The following is a 13,263-nucleotide window of genomic DNA, read 5'->3' as shown; positions in this document are numbered from 1 at the left end:
AAAAGATTTTAGTGCGTAGTGTGCTGGCAGAGAACTACAAAAGACTTAGTACACTGTGTTATTGTAATTTTTTCATTAATAATTTTATTTATTCGCTCCTCAGAAGAAGGAAACGGTGTCAACTGTTTAGCACCAGATTAGATGTGTAACTCTGGGCTTTCTTAACGACCTGGAAGTTAGAATTGTGATTAAGTCTGTTACTAAATTAGTACCTTTGTGGTAGCTGCCTGAGTTTTATTCAGAATATGGTAGCAGTCCCAGAGAGGTCACCCTATACCAGAAATACATTGCAACAGACGTTTATTTCCTCGCAAAATGAGGGGACTCTTCACATCTAACACTTCTAAAGCACCTTCTGAGAGTATTGCTTACTCTGCTCCAAGAGTTTAAAACCTTTTTAGCAGTGAGTGTTACTAGCCATTACTCGTAACTGGTGAAACCAGGAGACATCTGCCTTCCCTTGGTTTCATCCTGCCATTGTGTGACTGCTTCTCAGCCGAGCTCCAGTGGCCTCCCACCCTCTCCGTACAAGTCCAGCCTGTCTACCAGAGAAAATAATGGGCTTGAAGGGAATGTGAGAGGAGCACAACTGTTTTAGAGAGAAAGATGGACAAATGCATACCGCGGGAGGCTGCGATGAAGCAGAGTGATTTTTCACCAAATTATATTCTTTCAAACAATTGGATTTGGGGTTGTCTGAGGATGAAACTGTAAAGGTCACCAGTTAAACCAGTAAAAGATATAATTCCCTTTTAGTTTTTATCTTCAATAAATAATACACTCTAGTAGTGGCAGTCATCTTTTGAGAGAGCGAAAACATTGTGCTAAATAGTTATTGTCAGCCAACGTATGCAAGTTTATGACTCTTATTTGCATTAATGTAGTGTATGGTGTATTACTGTGCTGTTGTGCTCTACATCTTGCAAATGCAAAAGCTTTAACTGTCGTGGTTTAACCCCAGCCAGCAACCAAGCACCACGCAGCTGCTCGCTCACTCCCCCCCACCCAGTGGGATGGGGGAGAGAATTGAAAAAAAAAAAGGTGAAACTCATGGGTCGAGATAAGAACAGTTGAATAGGATAGAAAGGAAGAAAATAATAATGATAGTAATAACAATACTAAAATGACATAATAATAAAAGAATTGGAATACACAAAACAAGTGAATCACAATGCCATTGCTTGCCACTTGCTGACCAATGTCCAGTTAGTTCCCAAGCAGCGATCTGCACCCTCAGCCCCACTCCCCCCAGTTTATATACTGGGCATGACGTCACACGGTATGGAATATCCCTTTGGCCACTTTGGGTCAGCTGTCCTGGCTGTGTCACCTCCCAACTCCTTGTGCCCCTCCAGCCTTCTTGCTGGCTGGGGATGAGAAGCTGAAAAATCCTTGACTTTTAGTCTAAACACTACTTAGCAACAACTGAAAGCATCAGTGTGTTATCAACATTCTTCTCATACTGAACTCAAAACATAACACTATAGCAGCTACTAGAAAGAAAATTAACTCTATCCCAGCCAAAACCACGACACAATATATGCAAGTTTATGACTGTTATTTGTATTAATGTAGTGTATGGTGTATTACTGTGCTGTTGTGCTCTACATCTTGCAAATGCAAGAGCTTTAACTTTAAAGAGTTTGGAAGCTGGATATTGTAATGATACTTTAGAGCAGTATAGGGCTTTACAGAGACTTTAATTCATTAGCACATTGCTGCTGTCTGTACCAAACAGCTAGATAGCATGCAGCATTTTAAAATGGAAAGTGAAGTTAAATGTGTATCACCAAGACCTCTACACATACTGAGGGAAGTCCATGGTCCATCTGTGGAGATGATGTGATGCTGGTACAAGAATGTGGGATGGGGATTTGGCATCCCACTTTCACTTCTTAACCCAGCCTGAGCTGAGCGTTGCCCTTGGCACAGCCCTTTCCTTTCTGTTCCTCCACCTGCACAAGGAAAGGGTGGGGTCCCTTCTAAGTGCTTTAAGATCTGCATAGGAAAAATGGGAGCTATCCTTATGGTAACTAGGTGTATCCATATCCACCATCTAAAATAGGTACAAGGAAAGTTCTGTATGGGAGCAGACACTTGAAACAATAGTGGCCCGCACTTCAAACATGGGCATGTGCAGGACGTGAATATGAAGCTGTATGATCTTGAGAGGATAACGTGTCCATGAATTAATCTACTGTTGGCGCTAAAGAAGCCAAAGCTGCTTTGTCAGTTGTGTACACACTACACTGCGTGACAGGGAGCTACTGTGTGACTGCACAGCCTCCCTTCTGTCCTTGTGACTGCAATGAGCCCTGGCACCATAGAAATAACCGACTGCACTGCCAGGTTCACCTTGTAAAGTAAACAACACTGGGATCACACAAAAGCAACTGTATAGAAAGGGATACAGGGACAAAGGGTGCCTGAATAGGAAGGATGCAGAAAGGCGCAAAATGAGTCACAAGGGACAAATTGTAATGACAAGTTTGAAAGGATGTTAGAAATGGGGAAGGCTGAAGGAAGGCCTGCTGCTTAGCAGGGAATGAGAAGAAAAGCAGGTGACACCAAGATTGACACGTTCAGTGGTTTTTAGTCACAAACAAGGTGCTGGTATGGAGAAACTTAGCATGTTTCATTTTAACAGGTGTGTAGAAAAGTCCAAAATCAAGGACAGAATACATTTTAAACATTTAAGAAATGTAGATACATTGAAATCAGCCAGGCCTGGTGAGCCCTACACTGGCAAATTTAAAGCACTGGAGCGGTCTTAGAAGCGCTAACAATAATCTTGGACAGCTGCTAGAAGAAAAATCCCAATGGATAAACATAGTACCTGTCATTAAAAAGGAGAAAATGAAGAAAATAGGGACTTTCAGGGGAGTCAGGCTAGGACTGTCACTGAGAAACATTTTAAAACAAATAGAATTGTTCCTAAACTTATAGAATACAGTCGGGCAACAGACCTTTGAAGAACAAATCCTGTTAAATGGATCTAATCTCTTCTTTAGGACAAACAGCGTGGTGCCATAGGCACCTACCCCTATTGCTGCTGGTGACGTGGTGTCTCTGGGAGGCATGCAGGAGGTGCCTTGCTTTCCCCTTCTGTTACAGAAACCTTGTACCCACAAAACACTTCATGTCTGCAGGAGTCCATCCCTTTCTGTGGGTACTGGATTTACTGGGCAAGTGCTACAAAGATCCTGCATACAGGTGAATCCCTCCCTACCCTCTGACTGTGTCTGTGGGAAAAGGTGGTCAGCTGAAGCCCTGCTGCTGTGTTGTTAGAGTGAGGTAATTTGCTGCCTGCGTAGGTAAGGCAGGTGCCTGGCAGTTGGGCATGGGCTACATGAACTAACTTGGAGGATACAGTCCATAAGCTGCGTACATTGGGCATCCCTGACCTAGCTGGTATATGGTAAGCATCAGATGCGAGTAAGGCTTTTTAAAAGCATTTGATGTAGTCCCACATGATGTTGTTACATGCTGAACTAAAAAAAAGTGAGGCCAGGCTAAAATCACTCTGCAGTCTGGTAGGTGCACAAGTGGTTGAAATACCACTTGTCCGGAGTAATTATCAATGATTCACTGTCAAAACAGGGGAACGTTGTAAGTGAGGTCCAACAAGAGTCTGTCTGGGATCAATTTTACTCAATGCTTTCATTAATGACTTGGACCAGAGTAATGATTTGTATAGAGAGTAAAATTTGTGGATGACGTCAAGATGGAAGGGTTTGTGAGTACTTTGGTGAACAGGATTAGAATTTAAAATAATCTTGCTATGCTGGTGAAATGCTCTGAAATCAATAAGATCAAATTCAATAAAGAATGCAAAAGACTCCTCTTAGGGGGGAGAAGTCAAATGCAGAGGTGCAAAGTGGAGAATAGCTGGCTAGGCTATTCTGGTACTGGAGGCAAGGCTCTGGGTCCTACAGTCAGTCATGAAGGATGAGTCAACAGTATAATGGTGCTGAAAACACATTCACACCCGCAATGACTTTACTGCCCCATAAGCTGAACAAATGTATTTCTGGTGAATATAAGGGTAATTACTCTGCGCTACTCAGTACTAATTACTAGGGTTGTGTGCTCAGTTTGGAATACTATAAGAAAATAATAAAGCAAGAATGAGTAGAGAAGAGGAAAATGAGTGATGAAATCTATTTAATTTAGAAAAAAAGGAAACTGAGTGATGACCTGGTAGCATTCTTCACCTGTGTAAAAGACTTGCAGGGAAAATCAAGTCTTCTCTATGCCAACAAAAAGTAAGGTGAGAATTGATTTGCAGGAAGAGGTATTTATGTTAGAACATAATTTTCTCAGTATATCTCAGCATTTGAAGAGGTTTCTTAAAGAATTCCCATCATCAAAGTTTTAGCAGACAGACAAACTTCTTTCAGGAAGTACACAGAGTTGATTCTTTCTCAAAGGGGATAGGAGCTTTATGTTTCTTCCAACCTCATGTATCCATGATTTTTGTCTGACAGCTTAAATCACAAGAGATAACAATGTTCTTAATAATCTAATTCTGCACTTCAGTATTAAAGTGTGTAGTCAATACCAGTCAGTTAATTCTGAGCTCTTCCAAGATAGTGGTGTACAGAACCAAAAAGCTAATATACCATAATAATTTGTTATGGCACAGTTTCTTCTACTAAAGGGCTCAGTCCTAAGAATCTTCACAAATGCTTTTGTACAATTATGTTACCTTTACTCAGGAAAAAAAAAAGCTACTGAGGTCTGTATAAAATTGAAGGATTGGGCTTCTTTATGTATTACTGGTGTGCACAGTGCAAAAACATTTATCAGTCTGGTGATATATGTCATTGGCTTTTTTTCACTAGTATTTGTGGACTGAGTCCATGTAAAACTAAATCTTGATCCAATTCCATGTGTGAAAAGAAATACTACAAACACTTGCTTTTGCACTTGTGTAATTCATGCTGGCTGCTGCCTTGCAGAACAGCACCGTGCCGACTGCGTGCGAGAAGGGCAGGCTGGGTGGGCAGCTCACCCCGGTCTGCACAGCTCTGCTGGGTACAGCACTCGCTCAGGTTGCAGCAGAGGATCTGGCCTGCAGCATCTCTAGAGTACTGTTTTGCAGCTCTGGTAATAGCATCATGAAAGGACACAATTTATTTTTGCCATGTACACTCTGTTCTAGCATTTTACCTCCTTCCTTTCTATTCCCAGAATCCTTGACTTTAGGGTAGAAGCTGTCCTGGTTTCAGCTGGGATAGAGTTAATTGTATTCCTAGCAGCTGATATAGTGCTATGTTTTTTACTTCAGTATGAGAAGAATGTTGATAACACACTGATGTTTTCAGTTGTTGCTAAGTAGTGTTTAGACTAAAGTCAAGGATTTTTCAGCTTCTGATGCCCAGCCAGCAAGAAGGCTGGAGGGGCGCAAAAAGTTGGGAGGGGACACAGCCAGGGAAAAACTGACCAAAACTGGCCAAAGGGATATTCCATACCATGTGATGTCATGCCCAGTACATAAACTGGGGGGAGTGGGGGTGGGAGGATCGCTGCTGAGGAACTAACTGGACATCGGTCTGCAGGTGGTGAGCAATTGCATTGTTGTTGTTATTATTATTATTTTCTTCCTTTCTTTACTTATTAAACTGTCTTTATCTCAACCCATGAGTTTTACTTTTTTTCTGATTCTCTCCCCCATCCCACTGGGTGCAGGGGAAGTGAGCGAGCAGCTGCGTGGTGCTTAGTTGCTGGCTGGAGTTAAACCACGACAAAGAAATGCTGTAATATCAAGCAAGCTGCAATGAGATGCTGCTTATTCATTCACTGTTTTTCTGTTACCAGCTGTTTGGTTTTGGAGACCACGTAAGTGTACCAAGAGACATTTGAGGTGTCTGGAGACCTCTGCAGAGATTTGAGATTTCCAGTCGATTATGCAGAGTACTGGGCTAGGGAGAAGTCCAGAGGACCTGCACTGTTGGGTCAATATGAAGCCGTGTTCTTACCCTAAGTTTAATTTTTACCCTTTCTTCTCTCCTGAGGAAGTTTCAGATGGGAAAGAGCTGGGAAGTTTCCCTGAGGATAAGTATAGGGAAAGAGAAAGGCTTTAATTTAGGAACAGAAACTGAGAGCTGCAAAATCAATTCTCCTTTGAGGTAGTCTGGGCCATGGCTGGGTGCCTGGCTGAAGCGTCACTCTAGGGTTAGGGGTTTAGGTTCTAGGTTCAGGTATAGAAAAGCACAGAGCTACCTACCGCTGTGGGGGGAGCTAGGCAGGGGCTGTGACAGTTAGGATTAGAGTTTGGGTTAGGGTAAGAGAAGAAGAGGAGGAGCAGACTGATAGTTGAGGTGGGGCCAGCAGGCAGCTACCAAAGGAAGCTGAGGGCTGCAAAAAGAGTTCTCTGCTGAGGAATGTATTGTCTGGGGCACAGCTAATCCTAACCCTAGAGTGCTCTGGGAGGGCTGGGGCTGGCCTTCAGGAGAGGATGAACCCAGCTTCTTGGGACAAAGCTGACTGGGAAGAAGTAGTAATATCAGGGTGGCTGGAAAGGGCGCAGAGCTCGGGCTTGAGTTTCTCCTAGCCTCATAGAGTGGGGGTTGAGGTTGGGGCAAGGTGGCCACAGGGGCTCTGCGAAGGAGGAGCAACCAGTCCCTTCTGAGCAGAAGCCTGCCATTCGCTCCACAGGTTACTCAAAGTCCTGCAGAAGCCTGGGCTCTGCCCCCGCACCCTTTCTCTAACCTTGACAACAGAGGCTGGCAGAGAGAGCTGTGCGGACATGAGCGAAAAGGACAGACAAGATGCTGGCCCTTTTGGAGCTCAGATCTCATCTTAGCTTCTTCTTCTTATGTCTCTTCTTGTATCCCCACAGCAAACCTCCACCCCCAACCCATTCCGGAGCCTGGAGGTGGTACCTTGGGGCTGCCTTCAACCCTGCCTCTGCCTCTTCAGTCTTCTGCTTCCCTGCCTTCATCCTGACCTTCTTGCTTCCTGTAGTCTGCAAAGTCAAGTCTGGCTAAGTGCAGGTGGTAAGTGCTGCTGTAGATCTACTTATCTAATCTTCTGACTAACCCTTAGGTCTATTACAATCAGATAGTATTTAAGAGAAACATTACCTCAACTTCGACTCTGAAACTGTAAAAGAAAGAGAACAGCAGTAAGGCATCAGAGTCTAGTATCAACATCTATTTGGCTTTGGAGAGGAGTTGGCTCGGTGACTGAACAAAGTGGATTTAATTTTATGAAGAGATTGCTTTTGATAGAGACACAGAACTGTTCACCAGGGGAAAGACTGGTGTTGTGGTTTAAGCTGGCAGGCAGCTAAACACCACACAGCCACTTACTCACCCCCCCACACTTCCTGCAGTGAGATGGGGGAGAGAATCAGAAAAAAAAAATGTAAAATTCGTGGGTTGAGATAAAGACAGTTTAATAGGACAGAAAAGGAAAGGAAAATAATAGCAACAACAATAGAATATACAAAATGTGATGCACAATGCAATTGCTCACCACCCATAAAATGATGCCCAGCCAGTTCCCAAGCAGCAGCCCATGGCCAGCTTTCCCCCACTGCTTTTCTTTCCATACTGAGCATGACATCGCATGGTCTGGAATATCCCTTTGGTCAGTTGGGGTCACTGTCTTGGCTGTGTCCCCTCCCAACTTCTTGTGCCCCTGAGCCTACTCACTGGTGGGTGGTCTGAGAAGCAGAAAAGGCCTTGACTGAGTGTAAACACTGCTTAGCAACAACTAAAACATCAGTGTGTTATCCTAAATCCCAAACACAGCACTATACCAGCTACCAGAAAGAAAATTAACTCTATCCCAGCTGGAACCAGGACAACTGGATAGTTTTATCTGCTCTGAGACGTGGTTAGAGTATTCCCCATCCAATGCTAGTGCCAGGTATGCGGTACAGGGAGGTAGTGGAAAGAAGGCTCTATTTTCTCTAACAAATTGCATTAAGATTACAACAGTACAGGGTCAACGGCACAGGGATACATTCAATATCTCGCAAAGTTAAGGTCAGCTGAAGTGCACAGCATTTTATATTTCCTCTTGTGAAAACAGAGACAGAAACAGAAAAATGGAGCTCCAGGGGCTAGGTATCATTAATGTCTGGCTGCAGAAGCAACAAGCACAGAGGTTAACACCTAATCACACAGGAGCTGGTTACTGTTACTACTACCCAATGAGTATCTCCCCCTGGCCTCTACAGCTTTGGCTGAGAGCAGCGATCCCAGCCTCTCCTGTTTTATGCTGTGTGACACCGAGTGCACACCTACTTGGCTACAGAAGAGAACCATCTTTGGGTTCATCTCAAAGAGCAACTTTTTCATGGATAATACTGTTGACTTTAGTAGTAACACTCAGACAAGTAGAGACTCCATTATCTGGCTGTACATGGAAGAAAAGTAATAGGATTGCTTCACCTCCCTGATTTATGGAGGAAATGGGAAAGCCCTGATTTATTAAAACAAAACAAGTATTTCTCCAAAATAAAGAATCCTAGAACTTCACTCAGCCAAGCATTTCTCAAGCTACAAGAAGACAAAGAAGTAGGAAGAGACTATGAATCAAATAAATAATTTCTTAGATCTCTTCTGTAGCTGTATCCATGCCTTCCATCTGCAAGACCCTCTTTCCTGTTCAGCTATTCAGTTTGTGGAACAGAAACATTTGGAAAGCTGACTAAATTGAAGAATGTTTGACTTCTGTTTAAAAATGCGTATAATATCCTCATGTCTTGAATTACCCAGTGACTAGGTCGAATACTTAATATATAGTGCATTTCTTTTGTTGAACTCTGTATCAGTCCAGTGACAAATTATGGTGAATATCATTCTTTTTCTTTCATTCTATGGGGGAGAATTTTCCCCAAAGGCAGATTTTGGTCAAATTATAATTTAGGCCAGAAAGCTGTGTAACATTCAACTGCCAATCATAGACTACTTTTCTGAGAATTGAACTGAAATGACAAAGTACAAAATAAAGTACAAAATAATAATTACACTTTAAGGAATTAGTGACAACAAATCAAATAGGATACTTGATAGCAGGGGAGCAGGATGAGAAGGAAATGCACAAAATGTTTCTTCCTTGATAGCAGCACTTTAACCTTTTCATCTCTTCTGACAGGCAGAGAAGATCTAAGACTGATACGAGAAGAGAGGCCTGTGTGTACTCTTCTCACACTCTCCCCTTTGTATTTTTTACAGGTCAACATGTCTAATTCCATTACTTTTTTTTTTCTTTTCCTTTCAAATGATATTTTTCTCCTCAGTGAAATCACACCTGAAATTTTGGACTTTCACTATCACCCAGTGAACCAACCCCCCTTGAAATGTTGCACCTTGAAGCTCTTCATTTACTGCCAACTCTCAATACTCCCTTGCTAGATTACCCAATTTTCCACATCCTGTGTTCCAAGACCCCTCTATTCTTTCTTTGCTATTCTTGTGGAGTTCATTAGTGGAAAAGTAGGGATAAATATACACGACTAGATTGCATCCAGAGCCAGCTTCTCTCTAGAATGACAATAGCCATGTTTATGCAGTGCTGCGGCCAAGCCAACAAACTTTGCTAGAATCTAGCTGCATCTCCTGCAGCCACTTAAGTGTTCGTGCCTTGCACTGCTGGCTGCTGTGGGGCTCATCGGCTCTGCTGGAGGCCTGTGCAAGGATGGTTATCCTTGTTCTAGAGCTGAGCTGGCTTCATTCATTTGCCCTGCTATGGAAGGTAATACGTTACTTTAGAAAAAGGAGGAATCGGGGAGATGTTGCCTAGACAGCTGAGCTGGACCTGCTGTAGTGAGGGTTAGATTTGGAAGCAGCAGTATTGTCTCTAGTGTTATCAGCCAAAGACATAGGGGTTGGATTCTTCCATTTTCTGGAGTTTCCTAACCCCACAGTACCTGGGTGATGAAGAGTTGGCAGCATATGTGTAGATGTCAGAGATTTATGTGTAGCATCAATAGTGTCTAGATTGTTAAAGGTCTTACACTGGGGCATCTGTGCTGCTGAGATGATATCATCTGGGTGTTTGTGTAGCAGTGAGATCACTTACAGGAAAATCTTCCCTGGACTTGTCATAACACCTGTCCTGGCCACATAATGGTGTTAAAAGCAGGCCTCAAAGTACAATCAGCAAATGTCAACAGAAAACTCGGGAAATAGCAACAGTAGAAAGAAAAAACACATATACATGAAAAATTATCCACCAACCTGTGCATATTTCTAAGACAATAATAAATGCATTTAATTTCAGCCCTCAGGTGTTCACAGGACACTAAATTAGAACTATAGTTATTCTGTGCATTGTTTACAGTGGAGAGAAGTAAAGAGAGAACCCCATTTAGTAGTAAGGGAACAAGTAGCTGTGAGTAAACTGTGCTGACATCCTTCCAGCTGGATCGGGGTTCATTTTCCTAATCAGTTTTTGGGACAGATTAAACAGGTGAGGCCGTGCTGTATGGGGACTACTGCCTCTTGTGTGGAGAAGACACCATGGACATTTTAGACGGTGCAACAGGAGAAAGATATCTTCAGATATTAATACAACATGTATTCCCAATCTCCAGATATGTTGGTTCCCCAAGCCATCAGTTCAAACACGACTGGTAAGAAGTTTTGTAGCAACGCTGTGATGTCTGGTGTGTCAGCTAGAAAACAATGTCACCAATGAGATATCTGCTGTTACCAGTCCCAGTGATGATGTGAAAGTAAAACCCATTTTTTTTAGCTAATGTTTAAACCTGTTTGCTAAAACTTACAAAACAACCCCTGATATTTTGATGTCTCACAGAGACATAGTGCTTGGGATACCAGACCTGTGGTACACAGTTTTGCTTCTACTGGGAGAACATTATCACCATCAGCAGTGGCCTTATGTTATTTACAAAGCCCTGCTTATCTGCAAACTCCTGTGTTAATCACACATCCACGGCAGTCAGGGTCAGGTCCAGCAACAGTGAGTCGGGGAGGACACACATCTTGTATTTCATAGCGGGAGCGTGGACAACCTGCTGCTGGGCAGCCTCCTTGGTGCATCAGCAGAACTGCTCTGAAGGACACAGATTATACGCAACAGGACAAGACTTCACAGTTTATCAGTTTAATAGTAAAGCAGACAGATTTTAAAGAATTGGGGACTAATTGTCTTAAGTTGTGGTTCCAAGAGAAATCACGCAAGGCTTTAGGTACCTAGCAATGGGGAATTGAAGTGCTGCAGCTGGATGATGAAAGGCACTGAAGTAGTACAACTCACCTGACTGCTTCAGATTTATTATAGAAATTTTGAAGGGATAACTTTGTTTGCGCAGACTGTATGCCAGATCAGGTATTTACTGTCCTCTTAGCACTGGTACTGGATGAGGAATAACTCAGAGAGGCAGTATAAAGTGTTGTCAGTGTGAATCGTGTTTTGGGTGCTCCAGCTAACTGGGCAGAAGTGTAATTTCCTCCCTGATCCCGATCAGCTTTCTTTTCCCAAGTGCTCTAGTGGTCCAATGTTAATAACACAGAATCAGAGCCTTACAGACAGCAAACAAATTGAGTAACCTTCACAAATGAGTGCATAACAACCTACCAGAAATCACAACAGCATTTGGGCACAGTAGTTTCAATACTCTGATGTGGTAAAATAAGGCTGTGACTGTTTGTGTCAGCTGATCAGTTGACATAAATGATATGAATGATTTCAGCTTCATTTAGCCTTTTCATCATTACCACTTCTAGAACCCCAGGGATAATTGTATTTCGAGAAAACAAGCAAACTTTTCCAATGTTGACAAAGTGAGATCTCTTTTGAAAAAAGAGTCCTTTTCAAAAGCAATCGCAGCTCTAAACATGAGGTGTCGGCTCATAACATTCTTACAAAAAGCCTTTTAAAATTGACTGGCAGATTCAGCCCCACCTTGTTCAATTATAAGAAAGCAAATGAGCTGCAAAGAAAACCTACTTAAAAAGTCTCCCAGCAGGCACTTTGGTTACTACCCTGTGTGAGTTACAAATTAGGTAATAGGAAAAGCAAAGAAATAACAGGTTTTAATAATGTTAGGTCTAAGCTAGTATTAGTCCACTTATTAGAATCATATTAGCACAAAGATAAAACCTTAGCATGGCTTACTTAAGTTGAGCTACGTGGGAACATAGACTTCAGAACATTGTATAAGTCACATCGCTCAGTGATCTCTCTATAAAAAATATAACTATCAGAGTCTTCAGCATGGTAACACAAGTAAGGCACTTTTTAAAGCATCAGAACTCAAACAGACTAACAAAACTGATTTAAAGACTGATCTGCTTAAATATGAATGTTAATTCTGGAGTACAGGTAGATTGCATTTAGCATTCATGCAAAGCATACCCTTCCTCACCCCCTCCAGTGCTTTTATAATTGAATAAACACTGCTGACTTAAATCATGAATGACCAAGAGCAACAGACTTGACAGAAAAGACAGACTTCACAGAAAGCTGTGAGAATCTTCTTCTTGTGCACACGCCATTTTTCAGGGATTTGTCCAGTTTGTCGATTAAAGCAATGCATCATTTTGGTCATGCGTGCACCTTCTTCCCTAAATGAAGTTGGTGCACTACTGCTGCATCTTTCGGAGGCCACAGGATTTGGAGGCAGAGCTGAGCCACACTTTTTGCAGATGACTCTCTTCACCAAGACACCACTACTCCTGTGCTGGAGGTTTCTACCTAACAACAAAGCTAGCAGCTAGCAGAGGGGCTCCTCAGACTCACCCATGCAAAGGCATCTGTGTGCAGCTGGTTTGAGGCTGGACTGTGCTAACCTTGGTGATTTTACACCAAAGCAGATTGAGAAGCACTCACGTATTTGACTGCACCTGGTGACGAGCTGGATGGGACCCTCGTGCCAGTGGGTGGTTACATGTAGGGAGCCACAGTAACATCTTCAGGTGACAAAGCTGGGGCCAGAAGAGTGCTACTATTAGCGCTCTCAGCCTAAGGGTAGTGACACTGTGTGTATGCACTCATCTACTGTGTAAAGATACACGCTTAAATCAATTTTGTTTTCCTGTTCTTGAGCTATCCAAGCCTTCCTATCAGCTATTACCTTAAACAACTGTAAGTGCAGTAAACAGCTGGAGAAAGGTTATTTGGGTTTGTACCACATTCATCAGATTAACCACTTTTAAACTGTTTTGTTTACAGTAAAGCAGTGGCTATTATATTGCCTTGTGGATGTAAGGCAGCAAAATCGAGCCCATGCCTAAATAAAGGGGGTTTAGTGCTTTCAGTTACAGGCAGCAATATCTGCTT

The sequence above is a fragment of the Haliaeetus albicilla genome, chromosome 3, assembly GCF_947461875.1.
Source record: "Haliaeetus albicilla chromosome 3, bHalAlb1.1, whole genome shotgun sequence".
NCBI classification, from domain to species: Eukaryota; Metazoa; Chordata; class Aves; order Accipitriformes; family Accipitridae; genus Haliaeetus; species Haliaeetus albicilla.
This window is presented reverse-complemented; position numbering follows the sequence as displayed.